This window comes from Haemorhous mexicanus, chromosome 6 (genome assembly GCF_027477595.1).
Source record: "Haemorhous mexicanus isolate bHaeMex1 chromosome 6, bHaeMex1.pri, whole genome shotgun sequence".
In the NCBI taxonomy this organism is placed as follows: domain Eukaryota; kingdom Metazoa; phylum Chordata; class Aves; order Passeriformes; family Fringillidae; genus Haemorhous; species Haemorhous mexicanus.
Genome location: NC_082346.1, coordinates 14,137,816 through 14,151,129, shown reverse-complemented (window position 1 = coordinate 14,151,129; position 13,314 = coordinate 14,137,816). Strand labels below are relative to the sequence as shown.

Genomic DNA, 13,314 nt, shown 5'->3' with positions numbered 1-13,314 from the left:
TATTTTTCATAGAGTAAGAGTAAATTAAAGTAACTCTGTTTCATAGAAAAATTACAGAAGTCTAGAATATAATTTTACTGCTCCAAAAGACATCTTTTTCAGAACAAAAAAATAAAGCAGAAATACTGGGAGAAACAAAGCATAATTTTCAATTCTTCACTCTTTATTCTGCTATTTAGATATGCTTTTACCTATGTAGTGTGACTGTTGCCCTGTTTGGCCTCATCAAATGTTATTTATCAGTAGAAATATGTTAATAAAAAAGAAATGTCAAAAAAAAGTGAAAACCTACCATAAGTGTCTACATTAAGAGTACAAATGTTCATAAAAATATACCTAAGATGCATTCTTGTCCTATATCTATTTTCTGTTATTTTGAGTAAAATATTTTAATGAATGGGATATCTGTATCTTCAATTTAATCTTTCTGTGTCATCTGCTTCCTTTACACTGACTGTATTCTTAACAATATGGAAACAAATAAGAAAAAAGGAAAATGTATTAAACTAAAAAACAAATGTATTCCTATAAAAAAAGAAGTTACAATATCAGACACTTGGTTTTGGGTTTCTGTGACTCTGTACCAGCAGAAGAATTAACCAGAAACATCAACTTTAAATGATTATTAGAGAATATACTTTGAAAGTATTGATCTGTGTTTTAATAATCACAGGGAATGGAAAACCATATCATGTGGCCTGTGTTTTCAATCAAAACTAACAAAGATTAAACTCCTAATAGATTTTACATCATCCTATCCATGCACAAGTGACTTGCAAGAATTATTCAGCAAATACTTTTGAGAAACTAATACTCCTTTTTGTGACCATTTAAAACAAACAAACAAACAAAAAAAAAGAAGCTAACTTCATCAAATAAATTATTTGGAGCAAATAATTTTTTTAGTTCTATTCCCAAAACACAGAAATCAGTACTGAAAAATGTAATTGTCACATCCTGGTGAAGAATGCCTGTCACTTTATATCAAAGCAAAACACTGTGTTTCATTCACACGATTTTAATTTTTAAGGTAAAACATAAAATTAATATTTTGGTGCATTTTCCCCAAAACTTTTCATCTCAAAATGTCTTTGACAAAAATTGAAGTTTTCTTTTATCCTCCAGTTCTCTTTCCCAATCTCCCTCAGGACTTAAATCCACATGGAACTCAATTTAAGGAACAGAAAAGGGGCAGAATGCATTCATTTCAGAACATGATACCCTAAGTATTGGCTGGTGACAATGCCCATTATTCTGCTATGCACAGATAGGACTAAATTCTCTCCAGACTAAGGCAGTGACAGACAACAGATAACTTCAGCTGAAGAAATCAAGTTAAGTAGGTGAAACATATCACATGGCACCTCGAAAATCTGTGAAGAAATTTTCTGTGCCTTTAGAAAGGAGCAAGAATTACCACACTTTCTTAATAGGTTTCTTATTGCTGTAATGCAGGAAGTAATTTATTAGGCATCCCTGGTTTCTTCAGCTGCACAATGGTTTTTGAGAACTACTGTAGGGGCCAGAGCACACCTAGAAGAATGAGGAAGAAATCCAATAGTGCAGATTTCCCAGGAAAAAGAAGCCCCTGACCCTTTCCTATTAGACAGCAGCACACAGGCCACAGTCTGGGAGCGCAACAGGCAGCAGGACTCTTGCTGCTCTAATCCTTCAATGTGCCGGCACACTTTTGTATTTTAATGGATTTTCTTTTTGCTGGTTACTATTGTGGATGCTTCTATTAGTATGTGTAAAGATAGAAATTAAATGGGAAGTGTAGAGTACACCTTAGATTGCACATAAAAATCCACCAGGCCAGCCTTACCCCACTGTGCAGAGGAAACTCTGTTCATTAACAGAGTTCTAGAGTCACCTCGGGGCTTGTGTCCTCATCTAGGTGCAGACACAGCCTGTGGTGGCAATAACAGCCCTGGCACCAAGATGGAATATGCCATCTGCATGGACAAGGGAGCCAGGGCAGCCACGGATTTAGCAGGGAAACATTGGCTGGAGCCAGGAAGGGTCAAAGCGGCGCTGGTGGCAATAATGCCTCTAACAGTATCCCTAAGCCCATTAGAGGAGCACCAGGAGCACCAGCCATTATTCAGGGTGGGAAGAAAAGCAATTTGCAAAAGCAGAATTAAAATCAGAAGATGATCTTATGGCTTTGGTATTACTGTTTTCAAATTAAGCAATAAAAAGGAGTGTGAATTGCATTCTATTAATTTATACACGGTGTTTTCATTCTTGGGTAGTCAACACAACAAGGGGTGAATTAATGCTACCTTGTTCTGACATTGTTGTGATTACAAAATGCTAATTTTAAGAAATATTTATATTGCTAATTAAGGAAGAAGGTCAGAAGTTCTAAGCTCCAGCTATAATCAACACAGTTCACTGCTCTGAATTTTACAAGTTCTGAGCTGTGAATTGTGCTGATTGTAGGCACAGCTCTGGAATCTTATTAGCCAGTCGAAGCACCCCAGTTCTACCAAACATTTTGTAATATACTCTACTATGTTTTACAAATCCTAGTGCTATGATGTAGACATTAATATCATTAAGTACAATAAAACTCAATCTGTATCAGCATAAATTGTACACATGGATTTTAGAAACAAAAAACTGAATAAAAATAAAGGCAATAAAGCCATATTGCACAGTCAAAAGAAGAAAAGTGAGCTAATTGTACAGAAAAGAAGCTGAGGTACAAAAATAAAGTGTAAAGAACAATCAAACTAAGAAAATCCAGAAAAGAGGAGGTGGTGAAACTGTGTCTGTATCTACATGTCCATGTATGAAGTCTTAGGTTGTAAAAGAACCCAGATGTATGCAACAGAAGCAAAACAATCACAGAACAAAAATAATAACCAATGAAATCATGTAGTGTTCTAAAACATTGGCATCAAAGCACTATCTGGTGGCAACTGAGAGAAGAAAAACACCAAGTGGGGAGAAAAAGCATGCAAATGCATTATGACAGAAAAACATCCCTGAAAAAATGTGACATTTTGGTTGCATCATATGCACAGGAAGTTACATATTTTACAAGAATTCATTTTCAATTACAGGAGTACCTTTTCATGTCTTTTAGCTAGTGTAGGCGGGTTAAAATTTTTCAGAGAGGAATAATTACTTTGTAGCCAAGATAAATGTTTTAAATTATGAAAGACTTCAATACAAATATCCATGTGGTCTTACAAATGTAAAGTTTCTTTTCTTCCTCTTATACCAGCAAACTAATAAACTTCCAAGATTTACCTGTTTACCTGTACAGGGAGACCTGGCAGCCCTGGAACATCTCAGTTCCAGAGTTACCACAGTCAGAGGTGGACAAGAAAAGTCTTCACCCTGATTGCACAGTTTGTGCAATCCATGTCAGAATTTTACCAATAATCTGGAAATCAACTACTCAGTCCTCATTTATAGATCCACACAACAATGAAAAAGAGAGGCCTGAACTGTCAGTTTGATTATATGGGACTTCACTGCATTATTCTTTTATTTCCAGACTATTTAGTGGTCCATAAATCAAATACTCAGTTTTTAATACTGAACTCTATCTTTTACCTCATTTTGCATAGAAATTTTTATTGCTTACATACAAGCAATTATAAAAGTTCATTCTTTTTGAAGATTTAGCACACAGGCTTATTTTTTATTTCAGTGCAAAATTGTAAGTACTTGTATTATAAATGGGTCTGTACATTTTATATTACTTTTACAAGCTACTTACAGCATGTACATAATGACACCTGTGCTCCAAATGTCACACTGTTGGCTGTAGTCTCAGGCACTGATAACTTCATGGGCTGCCAACCAAGCAGAAAAAATAGTATTAATAATAGAAAAAAAAAAACTTTTAAATGCTTAAACACAAAGCATGAAGAATGTGCTGATGTGGTATAATTTATTCCCATATGTAAAGAGGAACCAACAGCAGATGTTTAAATGAATAATGTACAGGCCTTAACAATTCATGCTGATGTGTCCTCACTTTTATCATTTAGCTGTTAAGGGGGTGGTGACATTGTGACATTAGCTGTGTGATTAAACTTAGTACTCTTCTTCTCCACAGTAAGTTATTAAAGCAGCATTCATAACACACTGACTGAAAGTACTGTAAGACATCCCATGAACTTGGTTTTCTACCAGACATAAGGGTAGCACATAAGAACACAGGGTTTTTGCAAAACACAAAGTCTCTGTTTACTTGATCATATCAGATGATTAACAAAATCTGTGCCAAAATACTCTCAAAAAAATTTTTTTAAACCTTTTATTTCAGTCCTAGATTAAAATTCAGAAATTAGAACGTATTCACCACTCACTTTATATGATTTCAGTCCATGTCAATAGGACCCTGGTTTGGGGCCATCTCAGTGAGATTTTATCTGCTGCATCATGGTTGAGTTCACAGCAAGATGTATGGGTTTGAATTCCAGAATCAAAGGAGGTAACATACTTAGTCCTGGTAAGGAACAAAATATAAGACCCTTCATACAATGGAAGGGAAGATTGACAGGGAATATTTTACTTGCTGTTGTCCCACCAAATCAAAAAAAAAAAGCCTGTTGAACTGTGATCTCAGATTTTTTTTTATGTCTTAGGTGGCCACCAAGCTTCAAATATCTCATTATTATGACAAGGATCTTGAAATGGCTAATTTAATAGTTTGATAGTACCACAACTGGTAAATATGATTTTAAAGGAAATTCTAAGCAATAATATTACCAAACTGGCCAAGCCTGATGTAGGGACTCATTTTTAATCAATCATTTTGGCTACTTTTTCAACTTTTTAAACAATCAGTAGTTTATGCTTTTAACATACTGGGAAAACTTACAAAATGATATACATTTATATCCTTAAACACACATCCTACACAAAACAAAATTACCAACTCAGGAAGTTAGTAACTTCCTGAAAATAAAGCGAATAGAAAAATCAAACTAAGAAAATCCAGAAAAGAGGAGGCTGTGAAACTATGTCTGTGTCCACAGGTCCATGTACAAAGTCTTAGGTTATAAAGAACTCAGATGTATTCAACAAAAGCAAAACAATCACAAAACAGAAATAATAACTTTTTCTTTATTACTAAACCAGTCTGATTAAATTTTGAATTTCCATGAGTCTCCCACAGAAGAAGGGAGGATACAAAAAAATCTAAATAAGACCAAAAGGAAAACATAAGCATAGAGGGGCAAAATCTGAAAGAAAAAATGAAGAGCAACTAGGCAGGGGATGTAACTCAAAATGAAATCATCTATAAGAATATGAGTTGTGGAAAGACAGTGAATAAAGACATTGCCACTGTGTTCAACCAAAAATGCAACTGATTGATGATGCTTAGAAGGCAAATGTATTTAATGTCTTCTTGCATCAATTTTAACCAAAATGTCAAGTGCAAGCAGTGGAAAGTCCAATCAATATCAATGACAAAGGGGCAAGACCTCAGTCTTTTACAGAGCAGAGAAAGGTTAGTGAGTACTAGAGTTGGAAATTTTAAAATCAGCCATAACCGATAAAATTCATTCTGGAGTACTTAAAAAGTGACAAGACTTTTCAGAGCTATTAGCTCTTCAAGAACCATTAGTGGAAGGCAGATAAAATACTTGAAAACTGAAAAAGGCAATCATGGTATCTACCCCTAAGAGAGTAAAAAAGCTGGCATCAAAGAATTATAGAAGTATCCCATTAACTCCCAGGAAAATACTGGAATTAATAAGCACCTAGAAGAAAACAAAGAGGTGAGTAACAGATATTATGAACCTGTCAGGAGCAAATCTCCATGCAGGACAGGCTGACAGGCTTTGGGTTACAAGAGGAACATAAAATGTCACACATTTCTATTTTAGTAAGGATTTTGGTACCGTTTCCCTTAAATTACTTTGTAATCCAAATTATTGTGTTTAATGTAATAATTTAAGATATCACAGGAGCAATGCACAGGTCCATAAAAAATGCTTCTCAGAAAACAAGGGTAACTTGTTTGTTGTCAAAGTGGAAGGCGGGCTCAAGGCATGTTTTGCAGTTGTCTGTCCTCTTTAAGGAACAAGAGACAGAGAAGTGAAATAACAGATTGCTGACAATAGGAGGATGCTTACCTGTTCTTGATATCTGTGCTGGATAGGGGAGGAAATAATAGTCTGAAAATGTGAATTGCAGTTGCACCCTTTTCCTTTTCTCACGCACAGGATTCCACCACCTCCCTTAGGTCAGCAAGAGCAATTATGTGGCTGCAGGTGAGTTAACTGAAACTCTCTAATGAAAAAAGTGATTAGATCATGGCCTGCAGGTATAACTTTAAGCTGATTGTCAAATTGAAGGTTCAGGGCAGACAGAAGGAAAAATTTCTAGGAGGATAATGAAGCATCAGAATAGAGTGCCTGGGAAGATTATGGAGTCTCCATTACTGGAGGTCTTTAAGTACACTTTGCACAAATATTCATCACAAATGACCTCAGTACAGCTGCTTCTTCCTTTGGACAGAGAAATAAATCAAATAACTCAAGGCCCCTTGCAGCGATGAGAGTCTATGTTTCTGTCATGATTGGTAAATTGGAAACTATCCTGTACAGCCCCCTCACTTAAAGAATATTTAATGCTACTAGTATTTAATAAATCAGAGTGTTGGAAGGACTAATTATCTTCCCCCAAAAAGGATTTCTTTTTTGCTTTGGTTTGTAATGAGCAAGCTGTGCAATTTGCTGGTAATAAACTGTTGAGGAAATGACTCCACAGAATTTAAAAAATGAATGCTATGTTGAATAATGAAGTGAAGTATGTTCTAGCATGCAGTATAAATCAGAAAAGGTTACAAATCTTTATGTTTTGGAATGTAAAGTTTTCATTGCCTAAATCAACAAGGGAAAAGCCCTGAAAAGCATGTCCTTTGGGCAGGCTACATCATAATCCCCTGCTTTTGTGGCATTGAGGGTTTTTCAACTTCTATTTCACCATCAAATATTAATCAGTCCCATATTCTGGGGTAGTCACATTTTTGGGATGGAAATTGTCTAAAAAAAATTGGTTATTATTTATTCCCACTGTATAGCTGGAGATTCTTATATTTTTCTGCAGCACATCAGAGGTCACAAAGTAGATCTATGTCACCAGAGAGAGGTTACCACCAGAGTGATAAAGAGTTAAAAGAAGTCTTAAGTCTTAAAGACTTAAAAGAAGTCTTACAAAAAATGTACTACTCATCAACTGTCCATTTAGAGGACATTTCAAAGGGTTGAAAACAATCCTGTTTGTTTGTTTTTTTTAACAAGATAGTGTTTTATCCTGTTTGTAAAGCCTTATTCAAGTGTAATACATGGAGAAGTCATATTCTTCAGCATACTTTTATATGTTTTACTTTTCATATCAAAGTCTGTGAGACAATACATACATCTGAAGATATCAGTATCTGTGAGTTGAGGAAGGAATGTTCTGATACTGAGAGGTGGCTGGAAAAAGGTCTTTCTATACATATTAACAAAATTTCATCTCAGCCCCATGCCAGTATGCACCTGTGCCACGTACTCGTGTGCCATATGGAAGAACCTCTGTCACCAGGAGCAAGCCATGTCTGCATTTGTCCCACCATTCTGTCTGCATATCCTGCCCAAAACCAGAAAATCATAAAGATCCAGGAAGACTTTCTCACAGCCAAAAATAGGAGAGTGTGAACCTTAGCCTGACATGTAACATTAGCTGTCTCAAGCCTGAAAGTCTAAAGCACTTGCATGTTGGTTTTAGCTGTTTTGTTTTGTTTTTTAATCTCACATTGTGTGATGGACCTCTCCTTTCCTGTAGTCACTTTATTGCTGCTGGCCACAACAGCTTTGGGACTTGGTTCTGTGTTTTCCACTTCTCCCATTAAAGTCACTCAGGAGTTATTCTCCTCTAAAATGAGAGCAACAAGCAAAGTGAGGAAAAATCTGACCTCATTCACAGGATGGAACATAGAAAAAATACTTGCACCTTGCAGGAGAGATGACAGAGTGTGCTAGTTGCTGTTCCAAATGGGTACATAAAGCAAGGCCATGAAAAAAGAACAGCTTGGCCATGGAGGTTTCTATTGATGGAAGTGGTGAGTTGACTGAAAGGATAGAAAACCTGTGGAAAAGACAAAATTTATCTAAGTGTTACCTACCTCTGACATTTTCAGGAAGAAAGGCACACACTGCCCCAAACTGAAGGGTACATAGAAATACACAAGGATATTTCTTAAAATGAATATTAAATTATATAAAATACACAGGTCTAAGAAACAGGAAACAAATTTTTGCAGTCAGGATTTATCCATTATAAATTACTGAGTTGTCCACTTCATTGTCTAAAATGCTTCTCAGCCTGAAGTCTTCTATACCAGATAGTAAATTCCTGATCCAACAATTTAGTTGTACAAGATGATGCCCGCATTTCAACAGTAACTACTACTAAAATAGCAAATTAGTGATGCACAATTAACAGAACATCAAAGACTATTTTCTTCAATACAAAAGAAGATGTAAGCATATGGAACATTGTGTTTAGGTGGCAAATATTTATTAATATCAAAAGAATCCTATAATATACTTGTATTTCAATCAAGATACAGTCTAAATAGGCTTTTTTCTGAATTACTAACAGATTTGCTTTAAATTGAAAACATTCCTAATTTAAATATTAATTACATTTCACAGCATCTGATGGCTTCCTGTAACTAATGGCTTGGGACTATGCAAATGTAGATCTGCATGAACAAGGTATGGTTACTTTAAGGATTTTTTTTTTTAATTGACCAAGAAATGTACTTACCATTTTAAAAAAAATATTCTTTTCAACAGTGGCTCTTAGCTTCCAAATGATTTTTTTCCATAATAACACCATTTAGTAACTCATTTCAAAACCTACTAATAGGTATCAAAATCGGGTCTCCCAGTAATATCTGGATATTAAAAATGGTTCTTGAAGCTGAACTGCTACAATTTTCATCTTACCTTTATGTTTAATTCCACTTCATTTACTTCATTGATGTCACTGCTTTTAACAAAAATGTTTTCCACTTTTAGATCTCTGTGAAAAATACCTGCCAAGAGAGAGTAAGAAATAAAATATTATCAGTTACAGTGAACATATTCTGACAGAAACATTTTAAAATCTTTTGATTAATTCCTATGAGCAGTTCCCATGCATTTTACTCTAAACAAGTGGCAGCCTAACAAAAATCATCTTCCTCACTTCTTCCAGGAACTCAGACAAGAATTTCAAATTTTGAAATACCATTCCTCACCACAATCTTGTAAGAAAGGCAAAAGTACATAATGGTTTGATCTTTTAAAATCAGATCATCTGGCATCCTCTAACAAAAAAAAAAAGTAGAGTGTATCTTGTGTATTTGCCAAATTTGCCCATATTTTCATACCTGAAATTAATTTTTACATACCAAACCAGCCAAGGGTTTTTGCTCTTTTGATGAGGGCCCAGAAGAAACAAGGCTTCATAAAAGGCACCATCCCATAATTCCATATAGCTCTCTGGAAAAAGGTAAAGGAAGGGTTCCTGAAAGTGCTATGTTGTAACAAATAATAATTTCTTTGCAAGAAAACCCAAGAATTCTAAGTCCTTCACCATCCTTCACCATCTACAAAATCTAAAGTTTTGGCTGGATAGGTTAATTCTGTCGTGGACTGTGCAGAATTGCAATGGTTCTTGTGCTAGATGAAAATTCTGATGTTTACTGAACCCGAAATGTAACATATGCTGTGAGGAACTATCAGGAGCAATGCATTTCTGCTTTTTTACCTCCTGTAATACACTGTGCATATAACAACTGAACAAAGCTAAAGTTATAATGCAAAGCAGTTGCAAGCTAAGAAATAATAACACAGTTATTGCCATAGCTGGTGCAGAAAGAGAAGTAGAAGAAAATGGCAGCACATATTGCATGTGTAAGAAAAATAAAGTTCTAAAAATGCATTCATGTAGTATATTTTACTTCTTCTTTACTGGATTATTTTTATCCTATGAAATAAATAATAGATAAAATATCAATCAGTAACTGTTTTTAAATGTATGAACACTCAAAATCAATGAACATATGGGAGAAACAGAAGAATGTAATTACAGTTTTTGTGCAGAATCATTATTGCTGAAGCAAGGCTTTGAATGATGTGTCCTGTCTCATTTTCTGTAAAATGCCCTTTACCACAAAGCATTTTTTTAAGTTCTCCATCCTCACACAGCTCCATTACAAGATATGTCTGCTAATATTATTAAAAGGGAGAATTTAATAATTTGGTTTTCTCTGAGTTTAGTTTCTTCTAATGTAATAGCAATATATAATTAATTGCAATGCTGCAGCAGTAGTGATGACCTAGAACCCCAATGCACTTAGTATTTTATGGACAGAGGGCAAAGGACAATTGGCCAGCCACAAATATTGTCAGCACTGTGTTTACTACAACCAACCCTCAAGCTTTCAAAACATATGCATTTTTAAAATGCACAAAATTACAGTGATTTTAAATCAAGGGCTAAGTATGGATTTAGCTTAAAGCCTCTTCCATTTAATGCTTTAAAAATGGCTTTTAGAAAGCCTGATTATCAACCCTTGAAATAAAGTAAAATGTAACTTTTCAGCAACTAGGAATTAAAACTGTAATACTTCAACCAAATGAAACTTCCAAACAATTCAATACCCCCAAGCAAAAAATCCTACATGCAGCTAACAGCAGATATTGTTTTACATATCCTACTGCAGAATTTATAATACCTACTGCCATTATAAAGTCCTGAAATCTTATCTGTCAGCTCAGCCACAAAACTTTAGGCAAAAATTTTCACTGTGGTATTCATACTGATTTGTGAATGGAACACTTTTTTTGTTCCTTATTTCTACCTTACTTTACTGATAAAAACTCAAATAAATACCTAAGAAACAATTGCTTATATCCTTCAAAGATATTTGGTTGCTTTGCAATCTAATATGCAAATATATTCTCAATTATTCTTTCATGAAAGAATAAGAGCCCTGAATTACACAGATGGACAGAAGAGTTTGAATGTTTTCAAAACTTATGTTGCTTTAGGTTTCTGCCACAGGGGCAATGAATGAGACACAAAAAACTACCTGAAAAATTAAAATAAACATCTCCATGACTGAAAAGAGAAATTCTGTATCTAATATGACCTGGTGCTCAAACAGATATTGGAAGAGGAGAATCATCAGACAGTAAGAAAGCTAAAAATAATTTAAAGAATATCACACATCTACAAGATACTTACTCTTTTCCTGAAGTTTTTTTAATGGCTTATTTTTTTACAGTCTTGTGCTTCACTTCAGTTATCACCCCAAGGCTGCCACCTTCTAGTTTCCTTCCAAATGGATGAATTCCATCAAAAAACAGATAATCATAAAAAGTACTGTAACTATTTAAAAAATCTTACTATATTGATTATTAAAATAAACGAATCTAAAACTTGCAGTCATATGTTCAAAAAATGCTTTCACTATCAGAGAAGTAATCTGATTTTTCCAACAAAAATATTTGCAGTATTTTCTACTCAATATGTTTCAGTCTTCATGCATATTTGCTGTAAGGCTTAGTTAGGATCAGCAGCTTGCAGAGTTTGGTACAAGTTTTCTGCTTCACTTTGAAAAGTATCATGAGCTGCCACCTGTCATTGCCTGGAATTCCTCTCTGTTTTTCATCAAATTCCCACATGATTTCTGGAAAATTCCCCTTCTGCTTTCTAGGAGGTCCCATCCACATCCCAAATCATAGGAATTTACCTCATTCTTTGCAGAAGTGCATTCCACTGCTTTCAAGGAATATCCCCAGCTTTCTGGGAAATTTTCCCCATGCCCATAACTCCATACAAGATTTTTGAGAATTCCCCCTTTGCTTTATAAGACTTCCTTGTGTGCTTTTGGGGAATGCACAGCCAACTTTCTAGAAAACTTAAGTGTGTTGTTGAAAGTATTCACTTTGTCTGCTCTCCTCCTTTTTCTACCTTCCACTTTCTAGGCTGTACTACTTTGTTTTTCAGGAAATTCCCCCTTTCTCTGCAAGTATCTTCCCCCATGTGGTTTTTTGGAAAAATCTCCCTCTGTTTTCTAGGAATTCTGTCCCAACTTTCAGGAATTCAGTGCTTCCTAGAAAATTTCCCAGTGCCTTCCCAGTTTCCCAGAATGAAAAAAAAATGCTTTCCATGCATTTATTTACTGACTTCCAGAAATTCCACAGGTGCTCTGTAGGAAACCAGACAAAGTGAGTGGGTAGTCACTGTGTAAATAAAACAAAAAACAAGAAACAAAGCCACCTTATATGATGCCTATGGCTTGGGAATTGCAAAAACTGCCCATAACTAAAAACTCTCTCTGCCCATATTAAAAATTCTCTTTAATGAAGTGGCAGTTCCTGAATATAATACTGAAAAAAACCCACAGACTCCCAAGCATATTTTCTTTGAAAAGAATGTCATTTAAGGAAACTCTCATGCATTTTCATAAAACTTCTGGGAGATCTAAAAGTGGAGAGTGTTTAGATGCCAGTAACACATCTAGAGAGATATGACATTTTCAATTGCTCAGGCTGACTGTCCAATATAATTTGACACTGCTTTTGCAGTAATGACCCACATTTATGGATACACATCTTCATTTTCCTTGCTGCGACTTTGCATGTCCTCCTCCTACTCACATTTTCCACATAAGTCACAATGGCAAATAATTGGTTGTATTATCAGATATTCTAAGTTAGGGTGGTAGTTACATTATAGCCAGGTATATGAATATAAAGAAATGCATGTGTAGACGTGCTTCTGGATAGTGGATCCATCTATGTTGCATTCCAAGATTATGTATTTAATTCTGAAATTTCAATTTCAGTGCTTTTTTCAATTTTCTTTTCAGATGTACATGTAACAAACTCCTCCAACAAAAGCTTTTAAAGTCTTCAACTGAACAATTTTAAAGCCTTCAGTATGAAAGAGAAAATTATGATACAGGATAAATATGTCTCCATCAATATTAACTACGGCAGGAATGATAAGAAAATAGACTGAACATCAATGACAGTGAACTACTGAGAAATTAAAGACAATCAACTTCAAATCCAGCTTCAGTTTCAACTTTTTCACCTACCACCTTTATAATGGTATTGCCATTTACACACTTTTCTACGTCTAAAGGGTACCACAATTGAAAGATATCAATGTGCAAGTGGGTGGAAGGAAAACCAGAGAATTGTCTATCACATGCAAAGTCTGAATCCTAAAACAAAATCTTTATTTTCAAAACACAACACCTTTAAAGCCTGTAAACTTAATCTAATGTGT

The 13,314-nt window shown here is 34.9% G+C and overlaps 1 long non-coding RNA gene across 1 annotated transcript; it reads right to left on the bottom strand.

Moving 5' to 3' along the window:
* Window positions 1–6,801: 6,801 nt before the first annotated feature.
* On the bottom strand, window positions 6,802–12,255 carry LOC132328335 (uncharacterized). The gene is made up of 5 exons (XR_009486740.1): window positions 12,201–12,255; window positions 11,260–11,349; window positions 9,419–9,509; window positions 8,973–9,061; window positions 6,802–8,106 (listed from the first exon to the last, which is right to left on the bottom strand). It is a non-coding gene; the product is annotated as an uncharacterized LOC132328335 (long non-coding RNA).
* Between the last annotated feature and the right edge of the window lie 1,059 nt (window positions 12,256–13,314).